Consider the following 21,505-nt stretch of genomic DNA (forward strand, 5'->3'; position numbering starts at 1 on the left):
CCCCAGCAAGATGCTGGATGAATTGGTAAACTGCTCTCACTGCATTTGAGATAAAGAACTAAAACTGGTTGTCATCAATGTATTTCAGGCATCAAATCCCATGCCAGCTCACTGCCTCCATGAGAACCTTGTTATGACTAGAAAAAAAGGTTGAGTTTAGATTAGATTTTGCTAATACACACTAGCCAACCTTCACTGAAATTCAACCACGTTTCTTAGTGCTGGTTCATGGTCACCCATTTAACTTAGAATCATAGAATCATAGAATTCAAGATCAGAAGGGACCATTATGATCATCTAGTCTGACCTCCTGCAAGATGCAGGCAACATAAGCCGATCCACCCACTCCTGAACTAATTCTCTCCTTTGACTCTGCTGTTGAATGCTCCAAATCATGATTTAAAGACTTCAAGTAGCAGATAATCCACCAGCAAGCGACCCCTGCCCCATGCTTCGGAGGAAGGCGAAAAACCTCCAGGGCCACTGCCAATCTACCCTGGAGGAAAATTCCTTCCCGACCCCAAATATGGCGATCAGCTGAACCCCGAGCATGTGGGCAAGACTCTCCAGCAAGACCCTCTGGAAAAGGCTAACAATATCCCAACATTGACCCTTTGTACTAATTACCAGTGTGGCATGTTATTGACCTATTGACTAAACCCGTTATCCTATCATACCATCCCCTCCATAAACTTATCCAGCTTAATCTTAAAGTCATGGAGGTCCTTCGCCCCCACTGTTTCCCTCGGTAGGCTGTTCCAGAATTGCACTCCTCTGATGGTTAGAAACCTTCATCTAATTTCAAGCCTAAATTTCCTGACTGACAATTTATATCCGTTTGTCCTCGTGTCCACATTAGCACTGAGCTGAAATAATTCCTTTCCTTCCCTGGTATTTATCCCTCTGATATATTTAAAGAGTGCAATCATATCTCCTCTTATCCTTCTTTTGGTTAAGGAAAACAAACCGAGCTCCTCAAGTCTCCTTTCATACGACAGGCTTTCCATTCCTCAGATCATTCTAGTGGCCCTTCTTTGTACCCGTTCCAGTTTGAATTCATCCTTCTTAAACATGGGAGACCAAAATTGCACACAATACTCCAAATGAGGTCTCACCAACGCCTTATATAACGGGACTAGCACCTCCTTATCTCTACTAGAAATACCTCGCCTAATGCAGCCCAAGACCGCATTAGCTTTTTTAACGGCCACATCACATTGCCTACTCATAGTCATCTTACGATCAACCAGGACTCCTAGGTCCTTCTCCTCCTCTGTTACTTCCAACTGGTGCGTCCCCAGCTTATAACTAAAATTCTTGTTAGTCATCCCTAAATACATAACCTTACACTTCTCATTATTGAATTTCATCCTGTTACTAATACTCCAGTTTACAAGGTCATCCAAATCTCCCTGGAGGATATCCCGATCCTTTTCCAAATTGGCAATACCTCCCAACTTGGTGTCATCCACAAACTTTATCAGCCCACTCCTACTTTTGGTTCCGAGGTCAGCGGTAAATAGATTAAATAAAATCGGACCCAAAACCAAACCTTGAGGAACTCCACTGGTAACCCCCCTCCAACCCGACAGATCACCCTTCAATACGACCCTCTGCAGTCTCCCCTTTAACCAGCTCCTTATCCACCTCTGGATTTTCATTTCGATCCCCATCTTTTCCAATTTAACCAGTAATTCCTCATGTGGTACCGTATCAAACGCCTTACTGAAATCAAGATATATTAGATCCACCGCATTTCCCTTGTCTAAAAAATCTGTTACTTTCTCAAAGAAGGAGATCAGGTTGGTTTGGCACGATCTACCTTTCGTAAAACCATGCTGTAATTTGTCCCAGTTGCCATCGGCCTCAAGGTCCGTAACCACTCTCTCCTTTAAAATTTTTTCCATGACTTTGCATACTACAGATGTTAAACTAACAAGCCTGTAGTTACCTGGGTCACTTTTTTCCCCCTTCTTGAATATAGGAACTATATTAGCTAATCTCCAGTCAAATGGTACAACCCCCGAGTTTAGAGATTTATTAAAAATCATCGCTAACGGGCTTGCAATTTCACTCGCCAATTCCCTTAATATTCTAGGATGAAGATTATCCGGGCCCCCTGATTTACTTCCGTTAAGCTGTTCAAGTTTGGCTTCTACCTCAGATACCGTAATGTCTACCCCCATATCTTCATTCCCGTCAGTCCCTCTACCACTATTCCTTAGCCCTTCATTAGCCTCATTAAAGACCGAGGCAAAATATTCGTTTAGATATTGTGCCATGCCAAGATTATCCCTAATCTCCATTTGAGATTAATCTAAACTTGAATTTAGCAGGTCAAGTTATAGCCTTGGTAGAAGCAAAGTGAACTTCCGCCTAATGATGATGCATCCATTGCCTAATTTACCAACTAATTTAGGTCTTGCTGCCATGTCATTTCCTATAGAAGCCAAGTTAACTGTTGCAGAATTTAGGCATTGCCCTAGGAAGTCCTACTATATTTCTCAGAATTCTGAGATTCTAGATTATACTAAAGGTGAAATGAGACTGTCAGAAACCAATACTTGAAAATTTTGCAATTACCCATTGAACCAGTGCAAGCAGGAAATTGTTTTCTTTTTCTCACCTCCAAAAAATATAGTTTCCATGTGTTTAATTGGAATGGAAATTTATTTCACAACTAAACCAGAGGGTTACAATTTGATTTCATGAAACATATACACATTTAAATGGAAAGCCAGCCAGCTTCACTCCAGTTAATAATTCAGTTTATTCCAGTAAATTTAGTATCCCCCAGAAATGTGCAAGAGGGAGGGAAGAGTGTATAATTAACAATAAAGTTATCCTGTTAATAGATGTCACACATTTGAGGTTTGCAGCACAGGGAAAGAAGTCAGCAGAAGGTTGAGAATACATGTACGCATTTTATTATACAACCAATAGTACAGCATATAATACATTTGGACCACCAAGATTGCCTTAAAGAAACCACTGAAACCATTTGTTTGAGTTTTTGTTGAAACCCGCCTCCCCAATATAGTCTATGTTAAAAAGAAAAATCTAACACGGCCAGAAAACTCTTTTCTTGACATTTGTTGCTGCAGAAATATATTGAAAAGATATCTGCTTCCTTTTAAAAGTGTTGTATGATAATTAAACATTCTTCCATAGATCAGCTATATAAAACTAGAATTTGAAGTGATCAAATATTCATCTATAGCCAGGGAGATCCTTCCTACTAATATAAACCACAGTCTTTATTTTTATGAACTGCACTGTACATTTTTCTTTAACCTCAAATCTTGCAACTTGTGGCATGCAGAAACAATCCTGCGCATATAAAACAGTCCCACTGAAGTCAATGGGAATTTGCTTGTGCCCATCTACTTGTTAAGACTGGGGTTTGAATTTGTTCATAACATATCTGGTTAAATAAAGACTCTTCTTGTCCGCCCATCTATATACATGCCTTCAGAACAAGAAAAAACAAAAACAAAAAACCAAATCAGAAAAAAGAGATATAGACACAGCACGATCATTTTCTTCACAACATAAGCTTCTCGCCATTAAAAACATGAACCGTAGTTTTTACTATAATCATACATATATGATTGTAGAAATATATTGAATGAAACATATTCACACACAATTTTTCAATTTATATAAGCAGAATGAGAGTCCCAAAGTAACTCAGATAAATTGTAATATTTTATTTGTAGAATACAGAGAAAAAACTGGAAGAAAAAAACTCTATAAACAAAATGATTCTAAAAACTTTTTTAAAGTTCTTTTATTAAAGGTTGGCAGAAATTAGAAGCCACAATTTTGTGGCTACTTTTCCTGTGTGTTTAAAAAAAAAGTCTAAAGAGAAAATGCCACATAAAATAAGTCTTAGAAATTATTCCAGGCAAATATGAAATGACAAAAATGTGACACGGGAAGTACATATTTCAAGTTCTTGAGCTGAGATGTGGCATGATTTTTAAGGCTTTGACAAAGAGCATTTGCATTAAAGGAAATTATTTTGAGGCAAACAAGAAAAACATTATTATTACAAGTATTTCTTATGAGGTGGCATCAGGGCCCATTTTACATAGGCTAGAATGGAATCAAAAACCACCTCCCCCAAAACAGGTAGCATACATTATTATTTATCATTTTTCAACGTCCCAAAATATGCAGAGTGCCTCACTAATAAGACATTCCCCACAAAAATGGACCCCCCCACCCATAAGGTTTTTAATTTTATGTTGTCATTACTTAGGTATTGTCATATGTGATTTTTAAATGACCAAGATTGGGATGTATTACTTTTTTTTTCAATTTACATTATTTTTTTAATAAGGACTTTTATAGGGAAGACTAAAAAATATAAATAAATCAGGTGACAGGAATGAGAGAGGATGTGGCTAAGTGAAAGCAGTAGTGTATGGGGAATGGATAGGGTAGGCTGATGAATGGGGAGAATGGAGAAAATGCATTTGTAAGACGAGGGAAAGATTGGATGGAGAGATCAAGGAAGAGAAGAGGAGGATTAGGGTGGAACAGACCAGACAGGTGGGTTAGACAAAGTCATAGTTAATGAAGACTAGAATGCGGAGATGACCAGTTTTCTGCTGAAGTCAAAGCGTGCATATACTCAATCATCCTGTAACAACCAGATTGAGAGGAGCATAAAGAACAAACAACAATTAGACCAAATGCCAGTGATTCCAATGCCTGGAGTTAGTGGAAAGCCTGAAAAATATTCTCTCTAAAAGTGACCAATATTGTGCTCACATATAATTAGGCTTGAAAGGATTAGATTTTTATCGGTAAATGTCAGTAAATATGGATTTCACTGTAAATACATAGAATATTTCCATTGGTAATAACTTAAATTTACAGATAGGCAAAAACAAAAATGCTGCTTGAGATATTATAAGAGCTTGATTTAAGGATATTTACTTTGTATATTTTGACGTGATATTGACAATTTGTGTTTTAGCAGTTATAAGGCTTTAACTTTTTGAATCTCAATGTATACTGTCATAAACTGTTTGACTTCCTTCGATTGTCTTACCCCCCCATAATTTCCTGCAACTGTGATTACTTAAACTGAGAAATATGAGAAAAAGTGCTTAAATATAAACATCAATATTATCAGTCAAAATTATTAAAAAAATATTAAAAATTGAATTCTGCCAAGCCAATATATAATGGAATAAGAGTCAGCAGCAAGTCTTGCCATATCTAATGCACTGTCTGTCCTTTGAGCAGAGCCGGCTCCAGCTTTTTTTGCTGCCCCAAGAGGCGAAGAATAAAAAAAAAAAAAAAGATAAAGCCGCGATCGGTGGCACTTTGGTGGCAGCTCTACCGCGCCGCTTCATTCTTTGGTGGCAATTCATCGGCGGGTCCTTCGCTCCGAGAGGGACTGAGGGACCTGCTGCCAAATTGCTGCCGAAGACCCGGACATGCTGCCCCTTCCCACTGGCCGCCCCAAGTACCTGTTTCATTTGCTGGTGCCTGGAGCCAGCCCTGCCTTTGAGTTCTCATGAGCATCACCCCTAAGGCAGAAAACTGAAACTCTCTTTCAGACAGCAGCTATCAAGCCAGGTCACAGAGGGAGAGGTTGTCTGTCAGATAACTGTAGACTACACTATTTAAGACTTCACGGATAAATATTTAGATGCACATGGATTTGCATGTATCAGAGGGGTAGCCGTGTTAGTCTGGATCTGTAAAAGCAGCAAAGAGTCCATCCAACGAAGTGGGTATTCACGTACGAAAGCTCATGCTCCAATACGTCTGTTAGTGTATAAGGTGCCATAGGATTTTTTGCTGCTTTTATGGATTTACATGTAGAAGCTAACTGGCAGCCAATGTGCATTATGGAGCACAGACATTTACACTTAGTGAAGCTTCTGAGATGAGCACCAAGAGTAGCCCCAAATATGGTCTGTTGCAGAATTCTAGTTTTGAGTTAGCAAAGGCCAGGGCACTCATGATGAAGTCAGCATCTGTCAACAAGCAGTGCAATCCTAAATTCCTTTGGTCAGCAAAAGATGAAGGAAGATGTTTATCAGCTGCTATACTGAATCCATATGCTATTTTATTTTATTTTTAAATTTAAGCAAATGTAATGGGAGCTTTTAACAATATGCCAGTTTCCTTTAAAGTATAAGAAATATTTGTAAGGTGAGGCCATTGATTGTGCATGTATTTGGGACAATGTTGCCTACATCCTCATTAACCCCCTGCATTCAATTATTTAACTGATTCAGAATTTAGATTACATGATACTTAGCATTCTGTAGCTTTAGTCTATGAAGAAAAAAAATTACTTGTTCTAGCCAAAAATAGGTGCATCTGAGCTTGGATTCCAGTTAATTATATTGAAAGAGAGGATAAGGGTTTTTGTTTACTTCTTCAAGCTGGATATGAGACATGCTGTAAAGACTGGATCCTTCTGACTCTCAAGGCAGATGTGAAATGCTTGCCTCATTAATTGCCAGGGAGATAAAGCCTCATGTTTCATATTTTAGCTCAATCTCTATCAGAGATTCGGAGCCTTAATGAGACCAATTACTCCACATTTGCCAACTGTGAGGCATCTTGTACCTTTTTCTGAAGCACATGGTGCTGGCTATTAGATACAAAACTAGATGGACCATGGGTCTGACCTAGTATGACAATTCCTATCTTCCTACATCTTTCTTTTGTAAGTTTAAATTGTTGAACAAACACCTTTCTCTCTCCTTTCTATATTTCCCTCCTTAATACTTCTATTTCTTTCTTCTTTGCTCCTTTCACTTGGTTCATGGATTTTAATGCAATACATTTTTTAGTCTCTTCCCATATAATACTCAAATCCTGACAGTTATCTTCCCTTACCCCTGAATATAATCTTTCATATAAATTAAAAGTTAACTTACCGGATTCCATATCTGACACTAGAGAAGTCACAACCTCGCTGTGCCTCACTTTATGCTCTATATTTGGTATGATTTTTATCCATAGAGAACACAAAGAAAAATAGTAACTTAAAAACCTTAATTTTTAAGAGTGGACTTTGATCTATGGCAGGCAGTTTTCATTCAATGTCCTTTTAGAAACACCATTTGTAGTTGCAAAAGTACTTGCATGTTTATTTAATGTATATTTTATTTCAAAGGATGTTAACACTTTTTAAAAAAATCTCTGTCCAGTTAAGTCAAACACATTACAAAGAAATTACAAATGAAATGTGATATTTTATCATTTATCTTAATTCTCTACACTAAAAAAAAAGCTACTGTGCTTGCAATGCAAATCCATTAGTGATTTTGAAATAATGCCTGTCTTATACAGAGGATGTTTCAATAGAAAGCATATCCTCTCAAAAGCAAAAATTATTTCAGCAAGATTTAACCATAAATGACCATAAGGAGATAAGCAGATCAGATTGATTATGAGGGAGACACATACAAATCTTAAAAGGCAACAGAGCAATCTTTAAGATGCCAAGGAGGCTAATGGAAGAGTTACCAAAACATGCCAAATGTACATTTCCTCCCTCACTAGCCAATTCCAAAGTGATGATCCAAGCAAATACACAAGTGTGTTAAGATAAACAACCTGTTTAGCATTACTCAGTGCAAACAGATGTAAGCTGTCAACTGTGCTAATAAACTTTTGGGACGTTTTCTTGATACACACTGTGTATTAGTCACATTAACTGTAATAGGCTACTTTGAATTGTTTATTTCTAAATGAACTATTGCAAAAAAGAAAGTATGTGTGTAATGTAAGAACAAATGTTATTTGAAAACCCTAAAATTACAAACTCTTGGATGCACATTGTGCTTCACACTCCAAATCTTGGCCATGGAAATGGAAACCATTAGCAAAAGATTAGAACAAAGCTGGAAACTGCTGATTATTAGTTTGCCACTGTCTTCAGTTTTAATGCAGTATTTGGCTCAGAAAGTTCTTAAAAAATCCCCAATATAAGCTAAAATATTTATAAAGCTGAATGCCTCTCACTTAATGCCTATTGGGCAATAGTCTTTTAAACCTCCACAGACACTGTAAATCTGTCAGAAGAATCATTGCCTATAAACAAACTTTCACGTAAAGAGTACTGCAATGTCAATTGGGCAGGAGCTGGTATTTTTTAAGCATCATTTTAAAGTAAATGCAAAACCAGAAATAGTTCCGTGTTGATAACACTGAATAGCTGAAAATTTACTTACCAGGACCCACCAGTAGCACTTATGGGAATCATCCTGACAGTGAACCCAAGTATTAACGCCATGGATTCCTGTAAACCTGTCACTGACACTATCCCTCTTGAGTTATGTCACAGTGAAAGCTGCTAACAGCCACCACTGTTTGTATATCCCAATGTCTGCTCAGAGCCTGGTAGGTTATATTATCATGGGATTGTTAAAGACATGCTGCTTTCTTTTTCGCATTATAAGGAAGGCTTATTTTTGGCAGGAAAATTACCGTTCTCTTTGGCCATCTTCCGTGGACTGACTTTTAGAATCACCCAGTCTTTTATACCAAGGAAGTTATTTCCTAAAAGCCAAATTGAGCAGAACAAAACTAAAAGGACCCACTTTTGTACCATAAGGTCCATGTCTCTGTGAGGACCAGAATGGTGATTGACAGACTTTACCTGCATTTTCCTTTAATCTGATATCAGAATATTAATAATGATGTTAAATTATTTTGATTTTGTATAAATGTTTTATAACTTCCTCAAGGTGAAGTTTGTTACCCTTATCTTGCATGTAAATAACTTGCCAAATAACTTCAATATTAAGTCGGGGGTGGGAGGTCTGAATGAAGATGCATTTAGTTGCAGCTTTGGGTTACACTATTTATTTTCCACTATTTGCTTCTGCAATATGTATCTATATATATTTATAATGCACCATTCTCTACTAGTATCTAGGTACCAACTGGAGGAACTCCTTTGTTGCAGTCCTGGTAAATCTTTGCTCTCTGCTCCACTGGTAGGATTGTAAATAGTCTTTTTTCTAAGGAGGAGGTATAAGTGAGATGCAGGGATATTGCGAAGATAAGGAAGTGTTTACCAGCCAGTCTGTTGCTATATCAATTGAGGAAAGACTTAAGAAATGAGTCTTGCACTGTACTCTAAAGGAAGCAAGACTTTGGCAGACTCTGAATGGGCATAGTGAATTACTGCTAGATTATGTTCCAGCATAATCGTAGAGGTGGATTTTCTTTGCATTCGCATCAGCAATCAATAAACATGTAAACTAATGCAACATACATAGGGACAGCCCATGGCTTAATTCTTAATACTAGGCAGACTGAGGTCTGAGGAGCCCATATGCTCAGCCACTGGATGAAGAAAGAGACAGAGCTAGTAACCTTATCTGACTGACTGTGGGGCCCTTTAACTAAATAGAAGGAAATGCAGCTAGCCCTTCTCAGTCGGAAAGTAGAGAAGAGTCACTTGAAACACAGAGACTTTGAGAATTTATAGGGGAGGGTCCATAGCTGAAGGCAACAGATGTTGGGGGTATTAACAGAACCTCTCAGGAGCGTTCCCATAAACATTGGTGTCTTATATGAAGAGCAGTTTAAAGGGAAAAAAGAATAAACACACTTCAAGTTAAATTTGCCATTCACATTTGGGATGTCTTACCTATAAATGATTTACAAGGCTTTGATGAGAACAATGAGACTGTACAAAGTTGTTCTCAATTAGTAGAAGATCTATGCTCTTATGCATAATTATTTTCCTTACTACTGGACTGTTAACTTGCTTTCATAGACCACTCAATGGGGAAAGTACTTGACCATTAGCCACCAAACAAAATCCTAAATAGACAGAGCCTTGTCTGCTACAGAGCATTTTCTCCATGCGATTCTTCAACAACCACCATTTGAGGTGCTCAAGATATTAGTTCCCAGAGGGAGGGCTAGTGTCAGTGGCAGTTCTTGATGAGAGATCTTGGCCTCTGGATAGTGCCTTGGTTGGCAGAAATTGGATTTGGTGACTTCCAGAATACCCTATAACAGCGTTTCTCAAACTGGGGTCCACAGACCTCCAGGGTGTTTGTGGGAACCGCTGATCAGCTGGGGAGTGGTGTGCAAAAGGTGCTGGGAGGCAGGGAGAGGAGCAGGGATGGGGTGCACTTGGGGGAGGAGTCATAAAGAGATGCAGTGGGGTGGGGCTTTGGGGGAAGGGGTGGAGTCGGGGTGAGGCCTGGGGATGAGCAGGGGGCTTAGGGGTCTCCAAAAATTTTTAAATCAAAATGGGGGTCCTCGGATTGCTAAAGTTGTGACCTTGTGAAGAAGGCAAATCCAGGGAACTACAGTCCGGTCAGCCTCACCTCAGTCCCTGGAAAAATCATGGAGCACATCCTCAAGAAATCCATTCTGAAATACTTGGAGGAGAGGAAGGTGACCAGGAACAGTCAACATGGATTCACCAAGCCAAGTCATGCCTGACCAACCTGATTGTCTTCTATGATGAGATAACAACTGGTTCTGTGAATATGGGGAAAGTGGTGAATGTGATATACTTTGACTTTAGCAAAGCTTTTGATACTGTCTCCCACAGTATTCTTGCCAGCAACTTAAAGAAGTATGGATTGGATGAATGGACTATAAGATGGATAGAAAGCTGTCTAGATCGTTGGGCTCAACAGGTAGTGATCAATGGCTCGATGTCTAGTTGGTAGCCGGTATCAAGCGGAGTGTCCCAGGAGTCGGTCCATGGGCTGGTTTTGTTCAACATCTTCATTAATGATCTGGATGATGGGATGAATTGCACCCTCAGCAAGTTCGTGGAAGACACTAAGCTGGGGGGAGAGGTAGATACACTGGAGGGTAGGGATAGGGTCCAGAGTGACCCAGACAAATTGGAGGATTGGGCCAAAATAAATCTGATGAGGTTCAGTAAGGACAAGTGCAGAGTCCTGCACTTAGGACAGAAGAATCCCATGCACTGCCACAGGCTGGGGACCGGCTGGCTAAGCAGCAATTCTGCAGGAAAGGACCTGGGGATTACAGTGGATGAGAAGCTGGATATGAGGCAACAGTGTGCCCTTGTTGCCAAGAAGGCTAACAGCATATTGGGCTGTATTAGTAGGAGCATTGCCAGCAGATTGAGGGAAGTGATTATTCCCCTCTATTCAACATTGGAGAGGCCACATCTGGAGTATTGTGTCCAGTTTTGGGCCCCCCATTACAGAAAGTTTGTGGACAAATTGGAGAGAGTCCAGCAGAGGGCAATGAAAATGATTAGGGGGCTGAGGCACATGATGTATGAGGAAAGGCTGACTGAACTGGGCAGAAAAGAAGAGTGAGGGGGGATTTCATAGCAGACATCAACACCTGAAGGGGGGTTCCAAAAAGGATGGAGCTAAGCTGTTCTCAGTGGTGGCAGATGACAGAACAAGGAGCAGTGGTCTCAAATTGCAGTAGGGGAGGTCTAGGTTGGATATTAGGAAAAACTATTTCACTAGGAGGGTGGTGAAGCACTGGAAGAGGTTACCTAGGGAGGTGGTGGAATCTCCATCCTTAGAGGTTTTTAAGGCCCAGCTTGACAAAGCCCTGGTTTATTATATATTCTATTTTGGTTTGTTTTTTAGATTTACAACTGATGGGAACAAGTATCAGGCCTGGTCTACACTAGGACTTTAATTCGAATTTAGCAGCGTTAATTCGAACTAACCACTCAACCGTCCACACCAGGAAGCCATTTAATTCGAACTAGAGGGCTCTTTAGTTCGAATTTGGTACTCCACCCCGGCAGGTGGAGTAACGCTAAATTCGACATGGCTAGCTCGAATTAGGCTAGGTGTGGATGCAAATCGAACTTAGTAGCTCCGGGAGCTATCCCACACTGCACCACTCTGTTGACGCTCTGGACAGCAGTCCGAGCTTGGATTCTCTGGCCAGCCACACAGGAAATGACCCGGGAAAATTTGAATTCATTTTCCTGTCTGGGCACTTTGAATCTGACGTCCTGGTTGGACATCGGGGCGAGCTCCGCAGCACCTGCAACGATGCAGAGCTCTCCAGCAGAGGAGTCCGGGCAATCCCAGAATAGAAAGAGGGCCCCAGCATGGACTGACCGGGAAGTCATGGATCTGATCGCTGTGTGGGCGAGGAGTCTGTGCTCGAGCTGCGCTCCAGCAAGCGGAATGCAAAGACCTTCGAGAAGCTCTCAAAGCCATGAAAGACAAAGGATACAGCCGGGATGCGATGCAGTGCCGCGCGTGAAAGTCAAGGACCTAAGACAAGGGTATCAAAAAGTCAGAGCGGCAAACGGACGCTCCGGAGCCAAGCCCCAGACATGCCGCTTCTACGAGGCACTGCATGCCATTCTAGGTGGGTCTGCCACCAGTGCCCCACCAGTGACGGTGGACTCCGAGGACGGAATAGTGTACCGGGACAGTTCCTCCTCGATGTTCGCCGATGGGGAAGATGAGGAATGGTCTTTGGAGGACGGCGCAGGCGACAGCGAACCCACTCCCGCTTTCCCTGACAGCCAGGATCTCTTCATCACCCTCACAGAGATCCCCTACCAACCGTCCCCGCCCGTTAACCCGGACTCAGAATCAGGGGAAGGATCAGGCGGTAAGTGCTACAAACAGGGAAACATTTATTTTTTAAGAAACAGGTATATAAAAAATAGAAATACTATATAAAAAATTTTAAATCTCAAACTATATAAAAAGTAGGTCAACACATATAGGAATAGAGCAATAATCCTCTTGGGACAGTTCAAAAAAGCTCTCAGAGAGCAGCTCGAAAAGCCTCAGCAGGAGGTTCCTGGGGAGAGGTGCCTTATTGGGTGCTCTGTGGAAGCACACTCTTCCGCGCCAGGCCATCCTAATGTAAAGGGGAATCATCGCCTCGACAAGCATGGCAGCATATGGTCCTGGTCTGTGCAGGGCTTCTCTTAGCATCCACTCTCTCTGACTCCAAGTGACACGCCTCAGGGTAATGTCGTTCTGGAAGTGCTGCATCTAATTAGGGCAATTAGTGTACTGTTACTGTTGTGAATGGTAGACTTTTACTTTGCATAAGAATGACCCTCGCTTAACAGCCACGTGTTGGAGGCCACAGAGGAAAAGCATACAGTGATCTTTCCCGTGCACTGCCGGGAGGGGCTGGAAAAGGCTCAGACTTCATGCTTTCCAGATTGCCTTTAGCGGGAGGGCACAGCTATCGATTAACTGTTAAGCAGACTCTACTGTAAGGCTTACCAGGACTGGCTGCTAGACGGATTCAGCTGTCCCTCCCCGCTTGGCGTCTCTCCTGTGCAAGACCGCAACCACTGAAAGCGTATTCCGAAATCTCGAACTTGGCCTGAGATCTCGTGAGACTAGGTGCCCTGTATGGTCTTGTTCACAGAAACTGACTAGACTGTGTTCACTGTTCGCAAACATGTATCTGTTCAAGGAAATCACTTACTTTTTCCCATCACACAGCTTCGGCTCTTTCCCAGACTGCCCCGTCATCCACCTCGCAGAGGCTGGCTAACATTAGGCGGCGAAAGAAAAAGACTAGGGACAACATGTTCGCGGAACTGATGGCCTGCTCCACAGCCGAGGCGGCAGAGCAGAGACAGTGGAGGGAGACCCTGTGTCAGCAGCATCGCACACACATCGAACGGGAGGATAGGTGGCGGCAGGAAGACCAGCAGGCGACTCGAACGCTGCTTGGTCTAATGAGGGAGCAAACGGACACGCTCCGGCGCCTTGTAGATGTTCTGCAGGACCGCAGGCAGGAGGAGAGAGCCCCCCTGCACTGCATCTGCAACCGCCCTCCAACGCCAAGAAGTCCTGTCCCCTCACCCAAAGTTACAAGAAGGAGGGGCGGTAGGGGCCGTGAGAACTGTCACTGCACCGCAGCAGAGCGCTAATGTACAAGACACCTCTCGCGCTCTAAATTTGTAGAAGTTCTTCCCTTACAGGATCACCCAGTCCCAAATCCAAGTTTCAACCCCCCACTGTGTATAACATTATTAAAAGCGGTTTGCTGTTACTCTCTGTTTCCGTCACGTTTCTCGTGTCAGAAGACTTTGTGGGGGGGATTTTTAATTGCAGTGCATAGCCCACATTACCAGGGTACAGACTTGGGGGCAGGGTCAACTGCAGGGCACACACAGACTGCAGTCACTAGGCACCAGGGTCAGTCTGTGTGGTGTATGCTGCCCCGGGTCATTCGTTGATGTGTATGCTTGTCCAGGGTCCTGGCGCCTGCCATCCCCGAATGTAAAGGCAGGCTTCCCTTACCATGCACTTCGATCGTAGCCACGAGCCTCTCCGCTGCCCTGAGCCCCAAAAAGAGCCCTCATCCAGGGACAGATACTCACCCATCCCCCACACCCCTCACCCCTTCCAACGCCCAAACCCACAGCCCACAGCCATCATGCAAACCCCTATCCAAAGACGGCACCCCTCACCCCTTCCTGCAAACCCACCCATTCCTGCAAACCCACCCGTACATGCACAATCACTGTAAACCGTCCCCCACCCCACAGACCTATGAAGGAGCAGGAGGCTGTCCGTCCTGTATTGGACAAGCGGTCTGTACATCAGTGCACACCGAACCCAGCACAGTATGCTTCCATGTTTCAACCCAGGAACAGAAATGCAAAGTCAACGAAAGATTTATTATTAATTACTGTTACATTTCATTAGTTTTAAAATGTGCTTTGGAAGTGGGGGAAACTTGGAGAACCGGGTTTGTGAGCTCAGATCTAACTCGACACTTACAGACACAGGCCCATGATCAGGCTCTCTTAAAATCAAGTGGACAGTCACAGGTTACCCTGTTCTGCGAGGAAACTAGCTTTCAAAGCCTCCCGGATGCACAGCGCTTCCCGCTGGGATATTCTCTCGGCACGGGTGTCTGGCTGATCGTAAACAGCAGCCAGGCGATTTGCCTCAACCTCCCATCCGGCCAAAAAGGTCTCGCCTTGCTCTCACACAGATTGTGGAGCACACAGCAAGCAGCAATAACTACGGGATATTCTTTTCGCTGATGTCCGGCGAGTGAGTAAGCTCCGCCATCTCCCCTTGAGACGTCCGAAAGCACACTCCACGACCATTCTGCACTTGCTCAGCCGGTAGTTGAAGAGTTCCTTCTCACTGTCCAAGGGGCCTGTATAGGGCTTCATGAGCCAGGGCATTAGCGGGTAGGCCGGGTCCCCGAGGATCACTGTAGGCATCTGCACATCCCCAACCGTTATTTTGTGGTCCGGGAAGAAAGTACCTGCCTGGAGGCGTTTGAAGAGACCAGAGTTCCTGAACACACGCGCGTCATGAACCTTGCCCGCCCACCCGACGAAGATGTTGGTAAAACGTCCCCTATGGTCCACCAGTGCTTGCAGCACCATTGAAAAGTAGCCCTTTCGGTTAATGTACTCGCTGGCCTGGTGGGCTGGTGCCAGGATAGGGATGTGAGTCCCATCTATAGCCCCACCGCAGTTTGGGAATCCCATCGCGGCGAAGCCATCTATGATGACCTGGATGTTTCCGAGAGTCACTACCTTTGAGAGCAGTTGCTCAACGATTGCGTGGGCTACTTGAATCACAGCAACCCCCACGGTAGATTTGCCCATGCCAAAGTGGTTCGCTACTGACCGGTAGCTGTCTGGCGAGGCAAGTTTCCAGAGGGCTATGGCCACTCGCTTCTGCACACTCAGGGCTGCTCGCATCCGTGTGTCCTGGCGCTTCAGGGCAGGGGCCAGCAAGTCACAGAGTTCAAGGAAAGTGCCCTTACGCATCCTGAAGTTTCGCAGCCACTCTGTTTCATCCCAGACCTGCAGCACTATGCGGTCCCACCAGTCCGTGCTTGTTTCCCGGGTCCAGAATTGCCGTTCCACACCATGAACTTGACCCATTGCCACCATGATCTCCACGGCGCGGCGTACCCTGCTTTCTGAGAGGTCTGCGCCACTCTCCTCACCATGCTGCCGGAGCCTCCTCGCCCGATTTCTCAGCATCTGACTGTGGAAGAGGTGGACGATAAGGTGCGAGGCGTTGACAACGGCCATAAGTGCAGCGATGATCGCAGCGGGCTCCATGCTCGCAGTGCTGTGGCGTCTGCGCTGTAACCGACCAGAGAAGGGCGCGATCAGATTTCCCGCCGGCGCTTTCAGGGAGGGAGGGTGTGATTGACGGTTCAATGACGACAGTATCCCAAAACCACCCTCGACACATTTTTTCCCCCAGCAGGCATTGCGAGCTCTACCCAGCATTCCAATGGGCAGCGGGGACTGCGGGAACTGTGGGATAGCTTCCCACAGTGCACCGCTTCCAAAGTCGACGCTGGCCCCGTGAATGTGGACTCAGAAATTCGAATTTGTGTATTTAGTATGGATACACAAATTCGACTTCATAAGGTCGAATCCACAAATTCGAACTAAGTTGATTCGAAATAGTCTTGTAGTGTAGACAAGGCCTCAGAGGGGTAGCCATGTTAGTCTGGATCTGTAAAAAGCCACAAAGAGTCCTGTGGCACGTTTAAGACTAACAGATGTATTGGAGCATAAGCTTTCGTGGGTGAATACCCACTTCGTCAGATGCATGACGAAGTGGGTATTCACCCACGAAAGCTTATGCTCCAATACATCTGTTAGTCTTAAAAGTGCCACAGGACTCTTTGTTGCTTTTAACTGATGGGAAGTATTTTAGATTTTATAATGGCTTGTGATTCTCTTGTACGTAATGACGTGTTTAGACATTAAGTCATACATTTATTAAATCAAAATAAACTAAAAATAAAAGAATTCCCTGTTTTGCTTTAAGAGACAGATAAAGCAAATCAATATCTTACATCTATTATTGTTGTATTTACTACCTTAAATCCCTCATGATGAGATTGTTTACCAAGCAAAAATCAAACAAAAAAAAAAGGTTGCTAGTAAAATTAAATATTTTTCACACCATAGCAACACATCTAAGACTCTGGTTACTGTATTCACTCTAAAACTGTAGTTTAGATTTAGTAAACACCATGACAAACATACCGCAAGGGAAAGAATAATTCATATAAGTGAATTTAATAACTAGGCAAAGCTAAACCCCATCATTTTTCCAGTCAGGTCCCAGTAACTTCATTAGGACTTCACACAGGTGCAGGGCTCTGTGCTAGCAGAACCCAATAAATGATCAGAACCTCAGTCTTGTCTGATGTGCTGGAGCAGTACTATGGAACTGAACTGTATTGTCTGCCTAATTTACACCACATATAACAACCATATATAATGAATCAGGTACAGGGGTCTCAGAAAAATCTGAATAAGGTGTGTTTGTGGATTGTGACAGCGTATGTGGAAAAAGTTGATCAATTTATTTCTGTAGTGTGGGATCTCTGACCTCCTGCATAATACCAGTAATTCTTCCATCAAACCCATAACTTCTGGTTGAGCTAAAACACAGATCTTTTAGAAAGACATACTTTCCTGATTTTAAAAGACTTCAAGTGATAAAACATCAACCACATCCAGTGGTAAGTTATTCCAATGATTAATTACCATCACCTTTAAAAGTTTGAACCTTATTTCTAGTCTATATTTGTCTAGCTTCAGCTTCTAGCCATGCTTAGCCCACAATACAATACACAGCCTCACTTACTGCTTACCCATGCCTCATTCACTTCACACTATCTAAACTCTAAAGATGTTGAGTCTCCTATGTATTAAAGTGAAAATTCATTCAACTATCTTCTGCAGACATGCGGAAATCTAATGGAATATGGAGAGATCATCCATTAATGAAAATTTCCAGTCATTGTATGTTTGCACACATGCATAGTACCACTGGAACGCTAGCAGACTTTTAGTTTTATTGTACAGCAAAACACAGTGCGCATGCACAAAGTTTATTTTTAAACCCCTATCTTGTACCTGCCAAATAGAAAACGTTGTTTGCAGTGTTGTTGTAGCAAGGCTTGTCCCAGGATATTAGCGAGAAGAGGTGGGTGAAGTAATATCTTTTATTGGACCAAGTTTTATGGGGGAAAAGCAAGCATTCAAGTTACAACTGTTTTGTTCCTCATGATCTATCCTGCATCTGCTTCTCAAAACTTTAGTTGTAAACTATTTTAATTAATAAGAAGAAATTATTTGATCTGACCCAGCCCAGAAAAGAACAATATAGCATATTTACTGATTCTGGATAAAAAGTTCATAAATGTCTAAGTGACTTAGGGTCCTAAGTCTCACTTCCAAAAGTGACTTAGGCACTTGAATTTCAATGAGACTTAAGTCCATCTACACCAGACCTGAAGGTGCGATTCTCAGCTCAGGTAGCTATACATGCTAGAGCTAGCACACTAAAAGTAGCAATGTAGCCACAGGGGCATGGGTGGCAGGATGGACTAACCACCAAGTATGTACATACGGTGTTGGATGAGACTTAAGTCAGGGTGACTAGCCCATTCTACCACCTACACAGCTGCAGCTATGCTGCTATTTTTAGTATGCTAATTCCATCAAAGCTAGCATGTGTACGTCTACGAGAGCTGGAAATTACACCTCCAGCTCTGGTATAGATGTACCCACTGGCTTCTAAGTGCCCAAATCACTTTTGAAAATGGGATTTAGACTCCTAAATCATTTGTGTCCTTTTGAAAATTGTATCCATTGTTAACACATAACAGTCATCTTCCACTCATAACCATTTATTGGCACATACTAAGTAAATTATTCAGAGAACTACTAAGGAGTATTTAGAAAGAAAGTCGGCATTCAAAATTGTTAGACGTTAGAACCAAAAAATGCAGGGTCTTAACCAATATTCCTTTTGTTAAATTAACCAATTCCCAATAAAAGTCACCGGCTCCTTACCTTCTTCTAGGTATAATTCAAGGTGTGGATAGTAATTTCAGGGTCTTGACCTTAGCTAGTCAAAAAAAAAATCACATCATCCCTTCTTTAAATTAGAATTTCTGGTGGCAGGGCATTGTCATTGGAGGGACTTCAACTGTGAAATTCACATCCCCATTTGATCAAAAAAAGCTCAAGGCTGATGAGCTTTGTACCATGAGGTAATGCCCATATATGTACTCAAACATTAGCCCAAGGGTTAATGGTGGGGTAATTATTTTAGAGATTACCATGGGGCTGAGTCTCTTCAGATTTTGTTTAATATCAGCTAGCTAATTTTCTATTGCTTTTAATAATTTATTGACACCCACCCACGCACAGTGGGCTGCGTTCATTTCTTTAAAAACAAAACCAAAAAGCAGTCCATGGTTGAGTATGAGATTTTGATGAGAACATACTCTATTGCATTTGCCTAGGCAGTCACTAAAGTACCAAAATGGAGCTAGTTACTCTGTAAAATGTTCTGTGATATCTTGAGTAAGAAAAGCATGACATAAAGAATTATATTTCTATATACAATTGATAATACAGGACAAAGGCCAATCTTCTGGACAAATATTTCCTTTTGTTTTGGCTCATCCTCGACCATTACTCTTTTTAGTCAAATACCTGAATGCTTGTCTTTAACTATGCCTCATGATCACAAAAAAAAAGTCTTTACTCGACATAATGCATTTTATCTAATGCATAGAATGTTCTCTATACATGTATATTAGATCTTAGAAAATAAACAAATATATATATACAATTAATATTGAATATTTCTGTTTGGAGAATAGCTCATGAACAGTTGCCAATTTCTTGAATTTATTCACCAAATCATTCTGAAAAATTAAATTTTAAAATTTTAAATTAAATTAAATCCATTTAATTTTAATTTAATTTTAAAATTGAAATTAAAATAAAATTCTTAGTTTTGCTGAAAATATTTTATAACTGGGCTTATTTAATGTGGTATGTTTCTATTTTGTCACTGAATGAGTAACTGAGCCTCAGGTGTGCATATTTGTAATTATGAATTTGAAGTTAATTTTCTGTGAATAGTGACTGATGTGATATACTCATAAAAATTTGCTGTTTCAGTAGACATTCCTATTAGTAAACCTGTTTGCTTACAATATTTGGAAAACACAAATATGGTGCAAACATAGCCAAATCATTTTATTTTAAAATTTGAACAAATCTTGGTGGAAAATGTTTTGCAGTTTCTGCCCAGCAATAATTATAGAGGCAGTGACTGCAATAGTTAAGCATTTGCATTCTAACCTATATTTCAAGACATGTCTAACTTCTGGAACCTGTCATCTTTCAGACTGAAATGTTTCAGTCTTAGTCTCCATCCAAAAAGTGAATATTTTTGGAAAATGTGAGCTAAAACAGTTCAGCTATTATGTATCATGTGTAAAGAGACAGAAGAAGTTCATTTCCCCTGTTAAAAAAACAAACAAAAAAAATATTGCAACCTTCTGCAAGAACAGCTCTAACACCAAAACACATGGGGGTAGAAAATAATAGTATAGCATGAGAGAAAATGTCTCTGAATATTCTGGAGAAAATTGGTTTTAATATGGTCATAATCCTATGAACCACTGAAAACAGTCCTCCGCAAACATGAAATATGTTTTGGAAAGAGTTTTCTAAAATAAACACATAGTATCAGATGGTCTTGCAAAAATTAAAAAGAAATAAAGCAATGCATCTCATGATCATCCTTCCCTGCCTGTACTGCCAAATGTAATGGGGTTGAGGGAAATTAGTTTTGCTTTTAGATCTGAACATGGTGAAGTTAGTGGACCAACTTATCCCTTGTGGAAGTGAGTTCTATTATCCAGGTTCAGTCTGCAGGGTTGCAATTTATCAGACTTTAAAGTCACGACATTTTAATGCACAGAAAATCCTGTTCCAGAAGTGAACTGTGTCCATATTGGGTCTAACACAAGGGCAGTTTTTTGGGGGGAATTTCACCATTTTTCCCCCAGCATCCTCCAGACCCAATACTGCATATGAGCTAATATGCTATCAACTGGGGAAGCATTAAGACCCATGTGGTGATATGTGGACTTGGGGAAGAAGGAAATTCCAGGTAGAAACAAGCCCAGGGAACCAAAGAAACTGAAGCTAGCAGGAGGAGACATAAGAGCAGCCTCAGAATGTTTATATACAGGAGACTGGCAGGGCAGACATGGATGATGTTATTAGAGTGTTTTCATGGAATCACAGAAACACACATCTCTATCAGACTCCCTGGCACCTTTCCTCACAGCAATGGCACTGAACTTTAAGGATACATTTCAAATGTACACTTGACTATAAAAGACAGGGGCAAAAAAATCTCAAGTTAACTTTTACCTAAGAAGACAAAGAAACCAAGTACTTCAGACTTTGGGGGAGATCTTGACCAACGTGGTGGTCGGCCATCTTGCTGGAAGGAGGCTGGAAGGTGGTAAGACTCTTACCTTGAACCAAGACTGTAGTTTTGTTATGTCTTACTCCCCATTTTTATTTGTTTGTAACTATTTCTGACTTTATCCCTTACACCTGAACTCACTTAAAATCTCTCTTTGATTAACTAAACTTGTTTTACTTTTATTCTAAATCAACCCAGTGCTGTTTGACTGTAAGTGATTATTAACTCAATTTAAAGCAACAAGCTGA

The 21,505-nt window shown here is 41.7% G+C and overlaps 1 protein-coding gene across 5 annotated transcripts in view; it reads right to left on the reverse strand.

Annotated features, from left to right (window-relative positions):
* The window catches only part of FMN1 (formin 1), a 346,645-nt gene that overhangs the window by 73,146 nt on the left and 251,994 nt on the right, over positions 1-21,505 (reverse strand). The gene's annotated exons all lie outside the window — the stretch shown is intronic.

Source organism: Mauremys reevesii, linkage group 4 (assembly GCF_016161935.1).
Source record: "Mauremys reevesii isolate NIE-2019 linkage group 4, ASM1616193v1, whole genome shotgun sequence".
In the NCBI taxonomy this organism is placed as follows: Eukaryota; Metazoa; Chordata; order Testudines; family Geoemydidae; genus Mauremys; species Mauremys reevesii.